Source organism: Silene latifolia, chromosome X, assembly GCF_048544455.1.
Source record: "Silene latifolia isolate original U9 population chromosome X, ASM4854445v1, whole genome shotgun sequence".
Taxonomy (NCBI): domain Eukaryota; kingdom Viridiplantae; phylum Streptophyta; class Magnoliopsida; order Caryophyllales; family Caryophyllaceae; genus Silene; species Silene latifolia.
In genome coordinates this window covers 217,795,666-217,810,962 of record NC_133537.1, presented here as the reverse complement: position 1 = coordinate 217,810,962, position 15,297 = coordinate 217,795,666, and the positions used below count along the sequence as shown (strand labels likewise).

Here is a 15,297-nt window from a genome sequence, read left to right as displayed (position 1 = left end):
AGGGAGGTTGGTTTCTTGTAGAATGATTATGATGTAACCGTTTTATTATTATAATACAAAAGCTCACATTCTACCAAAAAAAAAAAATTAATGAGTGAAAATAAAACAAGATCGGCTAGTTAAAGGAAATAATACGAAATCACTTCGAATCAGAATTAGTAGCGATTTTTACTGAATTAGCGGATGTTAAAGATTTTTGCTAATTTAGCAGAACAAACTCGAAATAGCTAACTGGACGATTCTTCTCAGATCCGTCTGGAGCCCACTTAGTCGACTTCGATAAAAGGGACTTGAGAAAGAAACAAAAATTATTAAAAAAATAAATAAAACGTCAGCCAAACAAACTTGAGTTGACTTTTAAAAGAACTTATTAACGATTATTAAATTTAACGTAAAAATTATAATGAAATTAATTAATTAGCCGAGAAAATAAATAATAAATCGTTAACCAACGTAATTAAATACCAATTAGCAATTAAAATAGTTTTATCCAACTTAATAAAATAAGGGGTGTTACAATCACCCCACCTTCAAAAATTTTCGTCCTCGAAACTTGAATTAGAAAAACAAAACTCAAAGAAAAGACAATTAGTCTTAAAAGATGTATGTTGACAAAAAGTATACAAAAATAAAAGTTAAAACCAAAACAATCATTTAACAAGTTTTCAAGAAAGGTTTATAACATTAGTCTCGCCCGATTGAACGATCGAGTGCCCGTCGCGAACAAGAACTCAGTCGGTCCAATTCCAAGAAAAGCCAAGACAAGCCGAAACAAAACATAAAATTAATGCGTTTACAAGCGATGAACCAGGTATTAGACGTCTCCAATAACAGGCTAAATCATTAAACCAACGTCAAAACAATTGAAACTTCATATAAAATCTCAAATTTATATATAGTGAAAATTTACATTTGGTAAAACACATTTGCAAAAACAGATAAAAATGTGTAATACAATCCAAAGATAAAGCAATTTTTTTAATTTAAAGGAAAGGACTTCTCAAAATTCTAATGTTGATTAACGCAAAGCAGTATAAACTCAATCGTTGGGAAAAGGAAAAGTAAAGAAACAATGAATAAATTGATGGGTAAACATATTAAGAAAAGTTATAAACAAGATGTTTAACGGACTGCAAAAGAACTACGGAAGCTAAATTCCTAACTCGAAACGGAGGAGTGCGAAGAATAAGTGAAGAAAATGAGGACTTTAATCCCCGACAATGATCACCTAATATCCAAAGTTTCACTTTAGTATAAGAATAATCCAAATGAAATAAAATAGAAGTCATCAACTTACTGATAACTCAATGATTTCGGGGCACATGGAAAAATGAATCAAAACAATGTAACATGGATGAACGAATTAGTGGAGCTGGTAAGTGTCACATAGGAGAGATGAAATAGGATATCCAATACCAAAATCTATAAACTGAAAACAAATAGTACTCACAAATTTAATGATTTTCATTTAATTTTCAGTTTTTTGTTACTCACTAATCCACAGTTTATGCAAACGGTCAAAACCGCGCTACCGTTTAACAAATCCAATTCCAATATCAATATTACTATGAGTAGTCTAACTTAAACATCAATCATCAAATAATCACCATTGAATTTTTTTTCTTTTTCTTTTTCTTTTTTTTTTATTGCAACATATTTCATCTAGGGAATCTCCAAATATTTTATTTCAATTCAACTCCATATACCTCAAATAGAATCTCACTAAATTCAACCGAAACAATATCATATCCCTGATAAACCTCAACACTCAATTGAAAATCGAAGGACTAATCTCGTAAGTTTGATATTGTCCAATATATACACCTCTACTACCATGCCATAATATCATAACATTAATCATACCCGCTCGACTTCTAACATTACCTCTTCCATTCAACTCACTATTAAGCATCAAAGTACAATATTACCCACATAATCCCTAGGTCTATTCAAATGGGGAACAGTCACTCGAAACCTAGCATGGTCTTTAGTTTATAAACCTCTACTCATAGAATTCAACGACACTTCAGAAAAGATCGTTTGACGTCTAAAATTCCAAAATAGCCAGGTTCGGTACAATTGGTTCCCTAAGCATCCACCTGCTCGTCTCTCACATTCTCAAGGATTTTCCTCAAAATTCTCAAAATCAAATTCTATTCACTAGCCAAACCATGAAAGTGGAGCCTTAAGGTCACTAATATCCTAAAAGATCATTGCCTAGGCTGTCTAAGCTAGCTAACACCCCATACCTGAACTCGATCAACATTCTCCAAATAGAGTGTCACACTCTCTCTTTCTCACAAAGCATTATATGGCAAACATCCAACAACTCTCATCCCAGATCAACTAGTCTCACTCTTGGCACGGTTCCCAAAGTAGCTCACAATCATTGGTTTAACAACCTTACCTTACCTAGACGTTCAATCACGCAAGTTTATAGTTAAATCCAAACTCAACTCTATCACTCAAGGTCAAGTCAAACAAAAACATGCTCAATCCAAATAAGAGTGACATATCTCAAGGGTCCTCTAATAACAGTCCATCAAGAAAAGGTAAGGTATCTACGAACCAGGCGGCAATAAAAGAATTCTCAAGGATAGTACAACCTAGGTCAAGAAATTACTAGGAACGGATAGAGGTTCGGAATGAGGGAAGACTAAGTCAACCAACAAGTTTAAAGATTATGTCTAAACCAAGATAACGCACAAAGAAAGGAACAATCGATGACACAATATATGAGCATAAGCACAAAATGGAGCATGATGGAAAGAATAACTTGGAATATTATGAAAGGTTTAGATATTACTATTAAATGGAAGTTCTTGAAACGAGGTTAGTCTTAAGACACTAGAAGCAAACGATATATGGACAAGAAAGAGAACTAGTCATGAAGGAATATGTCACTAGATATTTCCACTAATATTTTCCCAAAGGTTACATGCTTACTTATCCAACTAGCCAATACACTGGATCTAAAACCATAAAATTAGTTAAAAGATTATCCTTTCTCATAATCTCAGTGAACTTAATTTTCCTCAAGATGGTTCACCGGTTATCAAATCACAAACCTGAAACCAGAAAGGTTACCAACAATAAGTATCAAAGTTTAGTCCTAAACACAAGCTCATCCTTGTACAATCGGTTCCTTGCAGTAAAAACACTCAACCTTTATCGCGCATCTATGTTCCAAGATCTTCAAAACACCATTCACCTGAATTCTCTAAGCTAACCCAACAATTGCAATATTCCAAAAGTCCAAGGCAAGCTTCTATAAGTTAGGGCAGAGGAAAGAATAAGACATGAAGGATAAGTCAGAAAGATGATTCCCAACCAAAACAAAGAGTGTTTTAGAAAAGTAACAAAGAATAATACCTTTTATTTTAGCGAATCCCCATGTCAAATGTAATGAAAATTATTCCTCTAAATTTCCATCCAAGATCAAGTCCAACTACCGAGTACACAACCTGTGAAAAGATATAGGTTCTCATTCCCAAAATATTTCTCACAAAGATTTTCAGGCTCACTCCAAAACTGAAGTAATCAATCCACCTAAAGGTAAAGTAGGGCATGGTACTGAAAAGATGTAGAAGGAATGTGAATGAACCAATAAAGAAAAACCGAAAGAAGAATTCTTAAACATAGAGTTCAAATGTCCTTGACCAGAAGAAATAAGAGTACAATCCATAGCAAAGAAAAGGAATGGAATGATGAAGATATCAAAATTAAAAGAATAAAGCGAGCAGTACCAAGAACTGTTAGAAAATACGAGGAAATAGAAGTGCCCCTTCTTTTAGTCTAACAAATCGTCATACAGTACAACGACCACTTTCTCTCTTTTTCTTCACTTGCCGACAATCTGGTATTCGATTACAAGTTGTATATAAACCTTTCACCAAAACCAACAAACAGATTAGTACTTAACAAGTAGCAAACACATACAGACTATCAAATTTGGTCCTTATTTCTACCCACTCTCACCTATTCTAGGTCAATTTCATTGGGGTTACACGAATGTGCGTTGGGAGCGTTATGCTCTTATACCAACTGTGAACCCCCGCGGTTATACAAAAACATACACATATAATTAGCAGCGGAAAATACGTAAGTTCTTAACACTTTGAGGCATGGTCGCGGAGTTCATTAAAAACATTTGAAAACTAGACCTAATTACTAGTTTTGCAAAATAAATACATAATACAAACACAAATATACAAGGGATCTCGGATCCCTCCAAATTTCCAAAAATGCAAAAACGGACGATAATCAAAAGGGTATATCGTTGCCGCGACAACGGTCGCTAGCCACTCGTCCTGTAACCCCTAGCATATACCACCGACCTGTCACCTATCATTCATAAAAATGAATGCCACAGTCAGTGGGGAGTAACTCAGGTGTCCTCCAGCCATATTACAATGTAATAACATAAGTACAATACAAAACATATACAACATAGAAAAGATAAATAAGAAAATAAATCATGTAATAATGAAATTGAAACAACCAAAACGTGTCCCACTTTACTACGACCAAAAACGACATCGTAGTAAAGGAAGCACGGGGACAACCCATAACCAAAATGACCAAAATGACGTACTGGACTGTTGTCAATGTACAATGCTAAATCAACCATAAAGAGTAAACAACGATCTCCTGGTAGGACAGCTAAATAGCATCACGCTCTCGGGATACAACACATACCCCGACAATAATCGGACTACAACACATAGCCGATATAAGCAGTTCTAGCTTAAGTACAGTACCAGCCTTTCGATAACCTGACACTATACTCTCGGAATACAACACGTATCCGATTCAACGGCTACGGTAACTTCTCGTAACCCCGAGACTCGTAACCGGGCTACACCAAATAACCACGGCCGAGTAACTTCAATCCGGCCACCTAGTCCACGACACATGAACTAGGATCCGAATTGAAGTGATCGTAACAAATGAGATTGACTACCACTAGTATAGAATGACAAACACACTTAGATCCACTGTACTTACATATCTAGCATGGACTAACCATACAATCCAAAGGTGGAAACAACCACGCAATACGGAAATGGGAATAAACACAATTAAATATGAAAATACCACCATGTATTGGCCGACCAATCTATCTAGCATCTCGTACCTGTTCCAACATAATTAAAGTACATAGACGGCTCATAATGCTTACCGTCTCACCTGCAACAAAGTACAAATATAGCTAGACAAGTCCACAAAAGAATATACCATTTTCTTTTATCAAAACCGAATCCAAAACAATCCCTACCTGTATATACGCCGTCTCAACTATAAAATACTCTAACTAGTATCCAACAATCTCTACATGTAAATATAAACCGTCTCAACTATACAACGGTCTAACTAGTATCCAAAATCGATCCTTACACGCCAGTATACACCGTCTTAAATATACCACAAAATAAACAGGATCCCAAATAGCATCCCAAAACAATCCCTACATGTCAGTCTACACCGTCTCAACTATAAAACACACCAATTAGCACCCAAGACAATCCATACATGTCAGCATACACCGTCTTAAATATACCACTTACTAGCTAGCATCCCAAATGATCCCTACAGGTCAGTATACACCGTCTCAATCATCTCCACATATCAGTATACACCGTCACAACTATACAACAAACTAATTAACATCAATAATGATCCCTATATATAGTTATACATCGTCTCAACTATAAAACAGACTAACCAGCATTCGAAATAAACATATTTTACAAGTAATATTGAGTAACCTATCATTGCTACATTTTTTTTTCGATTGAACTAATCATTTATGACTAACAAATCTTCTACCAGCCCGTCTATCTCAGCACTTACAACCGTCTTATAATAAATAAAGTTGAAAATATAACTTGGTTTGTAAAAATTGGTAATGAAAATGAATTTTACTTACAACGGATTGACAGGAACGATGAGAGGAGTACTATGGAACGAAAATCATTGATAACGGATGACAAACGGAGTGGCAGAATCAATTTCAATTTTAAAAAAAATTGAAACAGAACGAAAAAGAAGAAAAAGGAAGGGAAAAGAAGGAATGATGCGTGAGAAATGAGGGAGTAGCTAGCTAGCTAGCTATTTATTATACGTACGTTTCTTCATCGTTAAGAAATTTCGCTAGTTTTTAAAACCGTCTCGAGATAAATAAAACCGATTTAAGAGAGGGTCCCAAAAATGAAAAGAAATTAATAATAAAAAATTTAATGCGTGAAAATAAAACAAGATCGGCTAGTTAACGGAAATAATACGAAATCACTTCGAATCAGAATTAGTAGCGATTTTTACTGAATTAGCGGATTTTAAAGATTTTTGCTAATTTAGCAGAACAAACTCGAAATAGCTAATTGGACGATTCTTTCAGATCCGTCTGGAGCCCACTTAGCCCGACTTCGATAAAAAGGACTCGAGAAAGAAACAAAAATTATTAAATAAATAAATAAAAAGTCAGCCAAACAAACTTGAGTTGACTTTTAAAAGAATTTATTAACGATTATTAAATTTAACGTAAAAATTATAATGAAATTAATTAATTAGCCGAGAAAATAAATATATAAATCGTTAACTAACGTAATTAAATACCAAGTAGCAATTAAAATAGTTTTATCGAACTTAATAAAATGCGGGGTGTTACAAGGGGCTCCCAATCCTGACCAAGTCACAGCCCAGGTCTAGGCAACACCCACTGCACCACCAGAGATTTGCCAAGAGGTTCACAAGATCAAGCTTTCAGCTGCCACCATGGCTAGCTGAAAGGAGCCTCAATTAAGAAGTCCAAGCAAGGTCCCTAAGCATCCACACCAGTCATCCTAAAAATGCAATGTAATCGAGCAGAAAATTCAGCAACAAAGCAAGGCACTCACATGTTGAAGTTAAAGCATAAAGCAACATTTCCTTATTTGGTGAGGCATTTGTGAGGCTCCTTATAAAGGGTACTGCAACATTTTCCACAAAGCCTGCCACAATACAACAAAAGAAGCCTTGACTTCAGCTAGCCACGAAATGAACAGCAAACTGTGCACAAGAAGGCAAGTGACAGTGACAGCCTGCAACAATGCTTTATTTTCAGTCTGTTATACCCATTTGCTTTTATTTTCACTTGTTCACTTTATTTACCAGTTTGTAAGATAATTTATGTTGTTTGTACTCATCTTAGATTAATTCTGGACCTTTGGATGCTAGGGTTTCGAATTGTAATGCAAAGACAAGGCCTATATAAGGACCTGTGTCTCATCTGTTTGAAGCAGATTATTTTTGAATGAAAAATTAGCCTTGAGACTTCTCTCATTTCTTTAATTAAAACTTATGTTTAAACTGTAGTTTGGAACCCTGACTTGGTGATTAACCTGTGATCTTTGTGGTTAATTGATCAAAGACAGTTTGGCATCATTAAGTTGAACCTGTGTCTAACTATGGTTCAGTTTAATTGTGTTGAGCAAAGTTCAAACTTTAATCCTGTGTTCAACTGTGGATTTGAGTTTGAAATTTGTTAAGTTATAATATTAGATTTCCTGTGAGTATTATGTGGGAATTTAGGGTCTTAACTATATCTTTTTATCACACAAACAAGTCACACAACCAGTTGAGTCAGCTTGTCTGCAATCTCAGGATATCAGGTTGTTTCAGTTGAGTTTAAAAATACTTAGAGTCCTTCTAAATTCATGAAACTTGGTACAGTTTTAGATAAATATTAAATCTTATTTGTCACAGAAATTCAGAATTTTTCAAGGTCATTTGTTATTTTTAAGGTGTCCTGCAAGCCAGGCTGCATTATTGCTGTTCCTAGGCTTTATACTGCATTTTGTCTCAGGGAATTTCAGTTCCTTCACACCTTTCTCATTTTGTGTGTGTGTTAGTTACTCATGTACCCTACCGATGAGGATTTAATGGATGATTTGTTGAAGGAGTTTTCTTCCGAGTTCCTTGTTTTAAGCCAATTGGATTGCGAACCATGTTTAGAGGTTTTTGTAGGTGATTCTTGGGAAGCTCATGTGGATGCTATAGAAGCTGCTCTTTTAGGTAATGGGTATGCTTACACCTCAAGCCACGAGCTAGATGATGAAAAAGATGGAGCATTTGCTGAGGTGAAAATTTATGAGCACGTTGAGCTTTTTTCTTTAGAAGAACCTCTTAAGCCTTCCATAAATGATCCTCCCGTATTTCTTTCTGAGCCTCTGAGTGCATTGGAGTCGACGATATGGACATTCATGCCTCACTTGTTAACTAATCAGCTTAAAGACGACAAAGAAGCTAGATTTGAATATAGAGATTTTAAAAAATATTTGTTACATGCTTATATCTCTAGTTTTACGCCTTATCATATCTAATTAACGTCTTCTATTGTCATTTGTCTGAATTTCATGGCAGGACCTTTGATCGACTTCTAAGAGCGTTGACAGCTTCCGCTCTTGAAAATTCGTCACGTTTATCGGGAGGCAACCCGAAATTTATTCTCTTTATTAATTAATTTTACTACTTACTATTATTTGTTTAGCTAGCTTTTATAATTATATTTGAGTTTGCTTGTTTTTGTGTGTAGGGACTAGGTAGCACGGACACTTCTCTTAATCAGTCGTCCCGTGTCCGACACCGTGTCGGACACCGACACTCCTCGGACACACGCCGAAACGTGTCGGACGCCTATAAAGCCGTGTCTCACTTTCAACATTTATTTGGACACGTGTCCGATGCGTGTCCATGGTATTTGGGCCGTGTCCGACGTGTGTCCATAACATTTGGACATCATTTGGGGTGAATGATGTTCTTTAGACGGGAAATGAGCTGTTGAAATAGCTTGATTAGAAGATGGATTTTGATGGGAAATGAAAATGAGTTATAATCATGGACAAGTTTTACCTTTACTTATTTAAATTTAATATCAAATACTTTTATAAAAATAAAATCGAATGTTTATAACTATAAAATATATATTTTATTAAATTTATATAATGTGTCTCGTGTTCTAAATTTCACTAGATGCCGTGTTACGTGCCCGTGTCCGTTTTGTTGCTACCTAGTATAGGGATAATAAAAGTGACTGAGAAAAGCTGAACCCAGGCGTGTGTCACAGCTTTGCGAATTCAACAAGGAAACGAGGCTCCTCTCATAGTGCTAATTTAGAAAATGCGCAATTGAGATGGCTGAAAAAGCGTGATGCACTTCTTGACTATAAGCGTGTCTATTGGCAACAAAAATCTCGTATAAACAAAGCGAATTTTGGAGATAACAACACCAAGTTTTTTCAAAGTTATGCCACGATTAGACGTAGTAGAAATGGCATTAAGCAGTTTATTAATAAGGATGGTGCTTGTATTACTGATCAAAACCTCATTAAGCAAGAAATATCCGAGGAGTTTAAACTTAGGTTTGCGAAAAATCATCTCTGTAATTTCGACAAGAATGAGGATTTTAAGTCTATTTGTGGATTAATTACAGATTTAAGATAATGATTTCTTACGGGTAATATTAGTAGGGAAGAGGTTAAACAAACCGTGTTTAGTTTAGCCCTGATAAATGTCCGGTCCCGATGGATTTCTGCAGAGTTTTTTCAAAAATCTTTGGGATATTGTAGGAAATTCTGTCACTAGTGCGATTTTAGCATTTTTCCATTCCGAGAAATTACTAAAAGAAATAAATCATACTTTCATAGCATTGATTCCTAAAATTCAAAATCCTCAAACAAAGAAACCATTTTCGCCGATTAGTCTTTGTTCAACAATTTATAAAATTATTGCAAAAATCTTGGCTAACCGTCTTCGAAGTGTCTTGCATAAGATTATACACCCTTTTCAAGGTGCTTTTACACCTAATCGATTCATCCAAGATAATATTCTTTTAGCACACGAGATTTTCAACTCGTTTAAACGTAAAAAGGGCAAAGGAGGTTGGATTGCAATCAAACTTGATATGGAGAAAGCATACGACAGACTAGAATGGAATTTTATCGAGGAAACTTTTAAGCAAATGGGATTTAATGCTAAGTGGATTTCATGGATTATGGCATGTATAAACACTGTTTCTTACTCGGTGTTAGTAAATGGAACACCGGGAGACATTTTTAGACCCACTCGAGGTATTCGACAAGGAGACCCACTTTCGCCATATATATTTATTATGTGCGCCGAGATTTTAGCAAGATCTTTACAAAAAAATAGTGATGTTAGCTCTAGTGATATTGGTATTAGAATCGGATCCGGGGTGGAGAAAATTCCGTTTCTCACTTTTGCGGATGACACTATCATTTTCGCTAAAGCCTCTAACCAGAGTTGTAGAACTATTAAGTCTATATTAGATAAATTTTGCACGATTTCCGGGCAATTTGTTAATTTTGACAAATCCACCTTTCAATGCACTAGAAATATTGAGCGTTCTCTTCGTGAATCTTTTAAAGGCATTCTTCATATGAACGAGGAAGCTCATTTGGGTAAGTATTTAGGATGTCCTATAATTGATAGCAGAGTGACTAAAAATACTTTCGAAAACATTATTCAATCTTCTTGCACTCAATTATCGAAATGGAAAGCGAATTCTCTATCTCAAGCAGGTAGACTAGTTCTTGTCAATGCTAATTTAGCCGCGAAGGGAACTTTTCAGATGCAAAGCTTCCTCCTCCCTTCATCGATCCATAATAGATTAGATAAAATTAATAGAGACTTTCTTTGGAATAAGAATCCTTCACAGCGTTCTCCTAATTTGGTTGGTTGGCATAAAGTTTGTTTACCAAAGTCGGTTGGTGGTTTAGGAATTAAATCTTCTGAAGCAGCTAATAAAGCTCTTCAAATGAAACTTTTATGGAAAATTCTTATGGATAAGGAAAGTATATGGGTCAAAGTGGTATCTAAAAAATACTTGAGAAATTGTTCACTCTTTGATCATAAGCCTAATTCAGCCTCTTCTTGGCAATGGCGTAAACTAATGAGTCTTCGGACTCTATTTAGAAAGGGATTGAGATGGCAGGTAGGTAATGGTAGCAACATTAAGTTTTGGTCTGATAATTGGGTTTTTTCACACCCGCTTACAAGCAGTATGGTTGATGATGATAGTAACCGTGATCTTAATCTTTTGGTTAAAGATTTCATAAGCTCAGACAAGCAATGGGATATTTGTAAATTATCCAGTTTTGTAAATAACGATATTGTTAATCGACAGTTACTAACATTCCAAAGTGCCACATAATGATATTCCAGATACCCTCATTTGGGGGTTGTCCGTAGATGGAATTTTCTCTACCAAAACAGCAACTTGGTTAGCGCAAGGTTTGTTCGATCAAGCTCTTGACAAATGTGAATTTCAGTGGATTTGGAAATTGAATATTCCTCCTAAATTGAAATTTTTTCTTTGGAAAGCCTGTGTTGACGGTCTTCCAACGAAAAGTAGACTTCTCAAGAGTCATATTGATGTCCCACCTCATTGTGTTCTGTGCAACAATCCTATTGAAAACAAAGATCATTTCTTTTACGAATGTCCTTTGATTGGCTCTGTCATCCAAGACTTGAACATTATTAGTTTCAACGAGTTTTTGTCAAATTATGGTACTATTACAAGTCAAAGTTTTCTAACGAAACTTAATTATCTCAAGGATTTAATTCCAAAAGATGACTTTATAAAGATTATTTTTATTTGGTGGAATGCATGGTTCCATAGAAATGATATTATTTTTAATAATGTTAACTTAAGTATCAGCAAACTTATTACCTTATGTAATAATAGCACTAAGATATGGAATGTGACTAGATTTAAAGATCTCAACAATCCCGAGGTAGAAGAGTCGGCTAGAAACAATTCTAGTAAGGAAGAGATTTGGTGGGAAAATCCTACAAACGGTTTCCTAAAGCTAAATTTTGACGGATCGAGAATAGAAGGTAATAAAGCTGCTTTAGGATATTCTATAAGAGATCACAATGGTAAAGTCGTTTTGTTGGGAGCAAAAAAGTGCGGATCCAATAGTATCCTCGTTGCGGAAGCACTTGCTTTAAAAGAAGGTATTTTAGCAGCTAAATACTTAGGAATCTCAAAGTTAATTGTAGAGGGTGATAACTTATGTGTTATTAACTCGATTCGAGGTACTTGGCAAATTCCGTGGGAAATTTCTAGTATTATCAAGGATGTGAAATTAGACCTTCATTTTTTCGATGAAGTGATAATTAAACATTGCTTTCGTGAAGCCAACAAGGTTGCTGACTTCATGGCTTCTGTTGGACATTCATGTCCAACTCTTTCAAGGTGGTTTGATAGCCGGTGGCTTCAACTTACCTCCCTCATTCGAAAGGATGAGATAGGTTGGTCCTATCCTAGAGGATCAACCTAGTTTTAAAAAAATAAAAAAAAAATAAAAAAATAAAAAAAAAAACGAGGGGTTTTGTATCTCATCAAATAACAAACACCACCTGGAAAAACATGAAGAATGAAGAATAAAGAAGGCAAGCTCGTCCCAACTCTCCTCCCTCGCCGTACGCCAATTCATCCAGCCATCTATGACTACTAGCTCAGCTACCATCTCGCCGCTGCTCCGAACAGCGGTCACTCCTCTCCGTTCAACGACGCTCTGGTCTTCTTTGCGCCCCCTCTCTCAACACACCCCTCAGTCGTCCTCTGCAGTGGCGACTCATAACCCCGTCGCACACTCCCTCCGTCGTGCTCAGACCACCAAGCTCTGTTCCACCGTCCTCACCCAACCACCACCTAAACCCCCAAATCAATAAACCCTAACCCTAGTATCTATTTCTTTGCCGTCAAATGCGACGGATTTCTGGGCTTGAATCAAATCGAATTAGGGTACGAATTGAAGATGATTTGGGCGTAAATTTCTTGCTGTAAATTGGGTGATATACCTGGTAGCTTGATTTCGGTTTTATTGCTGATGGAGGTATGAGTGTCTAGCAATCTTAATTTATGAATTGCGATCTAAAATGACATGCTTTTGCTGGGTTTGATTTCTGCAGCGTCGGAACACCGATTTCCTGCGTATGCAAGTTCCATTTGAGTGAATTTTGCGGATTGTTTAGGCTTGATTCCAGCTATATCGAGGCCTTGCGTGAGATGTGCCAACAATTGCGGTAATTTGTGGCTCTATAATGGTATTATTTGAGGAATTTGTCCACTGATTTCGATTTCAAATATGTCTAGTTAAGAATTTTTGTGGAGTATTGGACTAGTTGGTGTTCTGTGTAAGTGGGTTTTGCCTGTGTGAGACACTGAGGCTATTGGTCTGAGATATGCGCCTTTGATGTTGAGTTGGGGTTTGATTACGGTTGTGACGAAAATTCATTCCCTGCACATACTAGTTGGATGTGTGCAAATTCCAGGTTGCTTTTGATTGGATTTGCTATGCAATAGGCGCCGATTTCAGAGTTTATTATGTCAATTTCTGATTTGGCATAGTATTGAATTGGTGACCGCTGATTGCTGCACTCGTTGATTTTGTTAGCTCGTTTCCTGTTCTCATTATTTATGTCCCTTCGATTACTACGAGTCCAGTCTATAGAAGACACACACACACGCAGACGCTAACTAAGACAAAAGCTAAGGCAGGCTTCTCGCATACGCCTTCGTGTTAAATTAAAAAAGGCTGCCTAAGGAGCTGGATTGAAAGCTACCTGCGATTTAATTCCCAAGAAGGAAGATTTTAGAGCAAGTGACATCCATCCCATTCGTACCGTAATAACTTGCAGCCCTTGATCTTAGCCTGTCTCAGACTCAGAATAACTTAGAATAAAGGTTACCTTTGTTTACAGGGTTTACCTTTGCTTTTATATTGGCTTTAAATTCATACAATGAGGACATTGTATTATTCAAGCATGGTGGGAGGGATAGATTACTCTGGCGGGTTTGCTGACTTTTGGTGAAAATCCTGAAATGGTGAAAATGCTGAAATTTAAAAATATTGTTGTCACCTTTATGTGCGTCCTGTGGCAAATTCTTGGAGATATTGAGCATAGTTTGATCGAGTTACTACTACTTTGAAATGAATTGCTTGCATATTGTTTTCTATTTTGATCACAAGATGCCTATGAGACGTTTTTGCCCTTGATAGTCTAACAGAATAATTGTTTTGTGCTTTATCTTGTGACATTGTTTGTGGTAAAACGGTATGACTAGACTTGTGACATATAACCGTGTGACCAAAAAGCCGTGAGATCACAGGAGCCAAACAAGATTGGGACATCCATGCCAATCTAATTCTTTCATGAGAGTGTCATAGGATTAGTACTTGCCATTAGGATTGCATGAATGATAGAGGCATTCATTTGTTCAAGAGCTACATTAGCCAAATAGCCGTCCCGAATTTAATATTTCTTATTTGCAACCCCTTTAAGCCTTAGCTATGTTTCTTTGCTAACCGATATTTTAATCCGTTTTCCCACATTATCCTACCCCAGTAAGGGCTAGTGAAGTGTTTGTTTTTCTCAATTTGAATAGAGGTATGATACAAGCGAAGTATGAGGGAGTAATTGATGTCGATTTGGTGAACATTTGGTATATAAAATGGGCTGATATTTGAAAAGAATCGGAAAAGAAGAAGAAAAAAAATGGAAAAATCAGATTATGAAGAAAAAAATAGAAAAAAAAAATCAGAAAAAAAAAGAAAAAAAAGAAGAAAAAAAAAACAGAAAACGGAGAAAGAAAAAAAAAAGAAGGAAAAAAAAGTCATATATGTTGTAGTCTTGGTTAATAGATTAGGTTTAAGTTTCATTTCAAATGGAGGTGTATGACCTATACAATGGAGTTTGATAATAAAATCGGTGTTTGTGCTATATTTCATACAAGGAGTATTAGTTTGACACTGCAATTTGGTAATCAGAGCCAGGTTATAACACAATTCTACCTTTGTGTTAGTCTTGGGTTGAGAGAAAGTGTGAGTTCATTATCCCTACCTACAACAAAAACACAAAAACAACCATGAGTGAAGAGAGACTTACTGGTATTGAAACCAGGATAGAAACTCTTGCAGGAAATGTGGATACACTACTCAATGCTGTCGACACAGTAATGAAGAGGTTTCCAAACCATGATAATCCAAGAAGACATCCATCTGCCACAGGAAGAGGAAGAGGAAGAGGAAGAGTCTTCTTTATGGGAGCAGGGAGAGGACCACCACCACATGAGTATTAGTCAGATTCTGAAGAGAGCAACAAGACTTAAGAGGAGGTTCCTGAGCACACAGAAAAGCATGTAAAGGTAGAAATCCCTGAATTTTCTGGTAGTCTAAATCCCGATGATTTATTAGAATGGATAGGGATATTGAGAAAATCTTTGAATATAAAG

The 15,297-nt window shown here is 36.1% G+C and overlaps 1 long non-coding RNA gene across 1 annotated transcript; it reads left to right on the top strand.

The window, feature by feature from the left end:
- The first annotated feature begins 12,428 nt into the window (after positions 1-12,428).
- On the top strand, positions 12,429-13,958 carry LOC141621708 (uncharacterized). The gene is made up of 2 exons (XR_012532600.1): positions 12,429-12,898; positions 12,975-13,958. It is a non-coding gene; the product is annotated as an uncharacterized LOC141621708 (long non-coding RNA).
- The last annotated feature ends 1,339 nt before the right edge of the window (positions 13,959-15,297 follow it).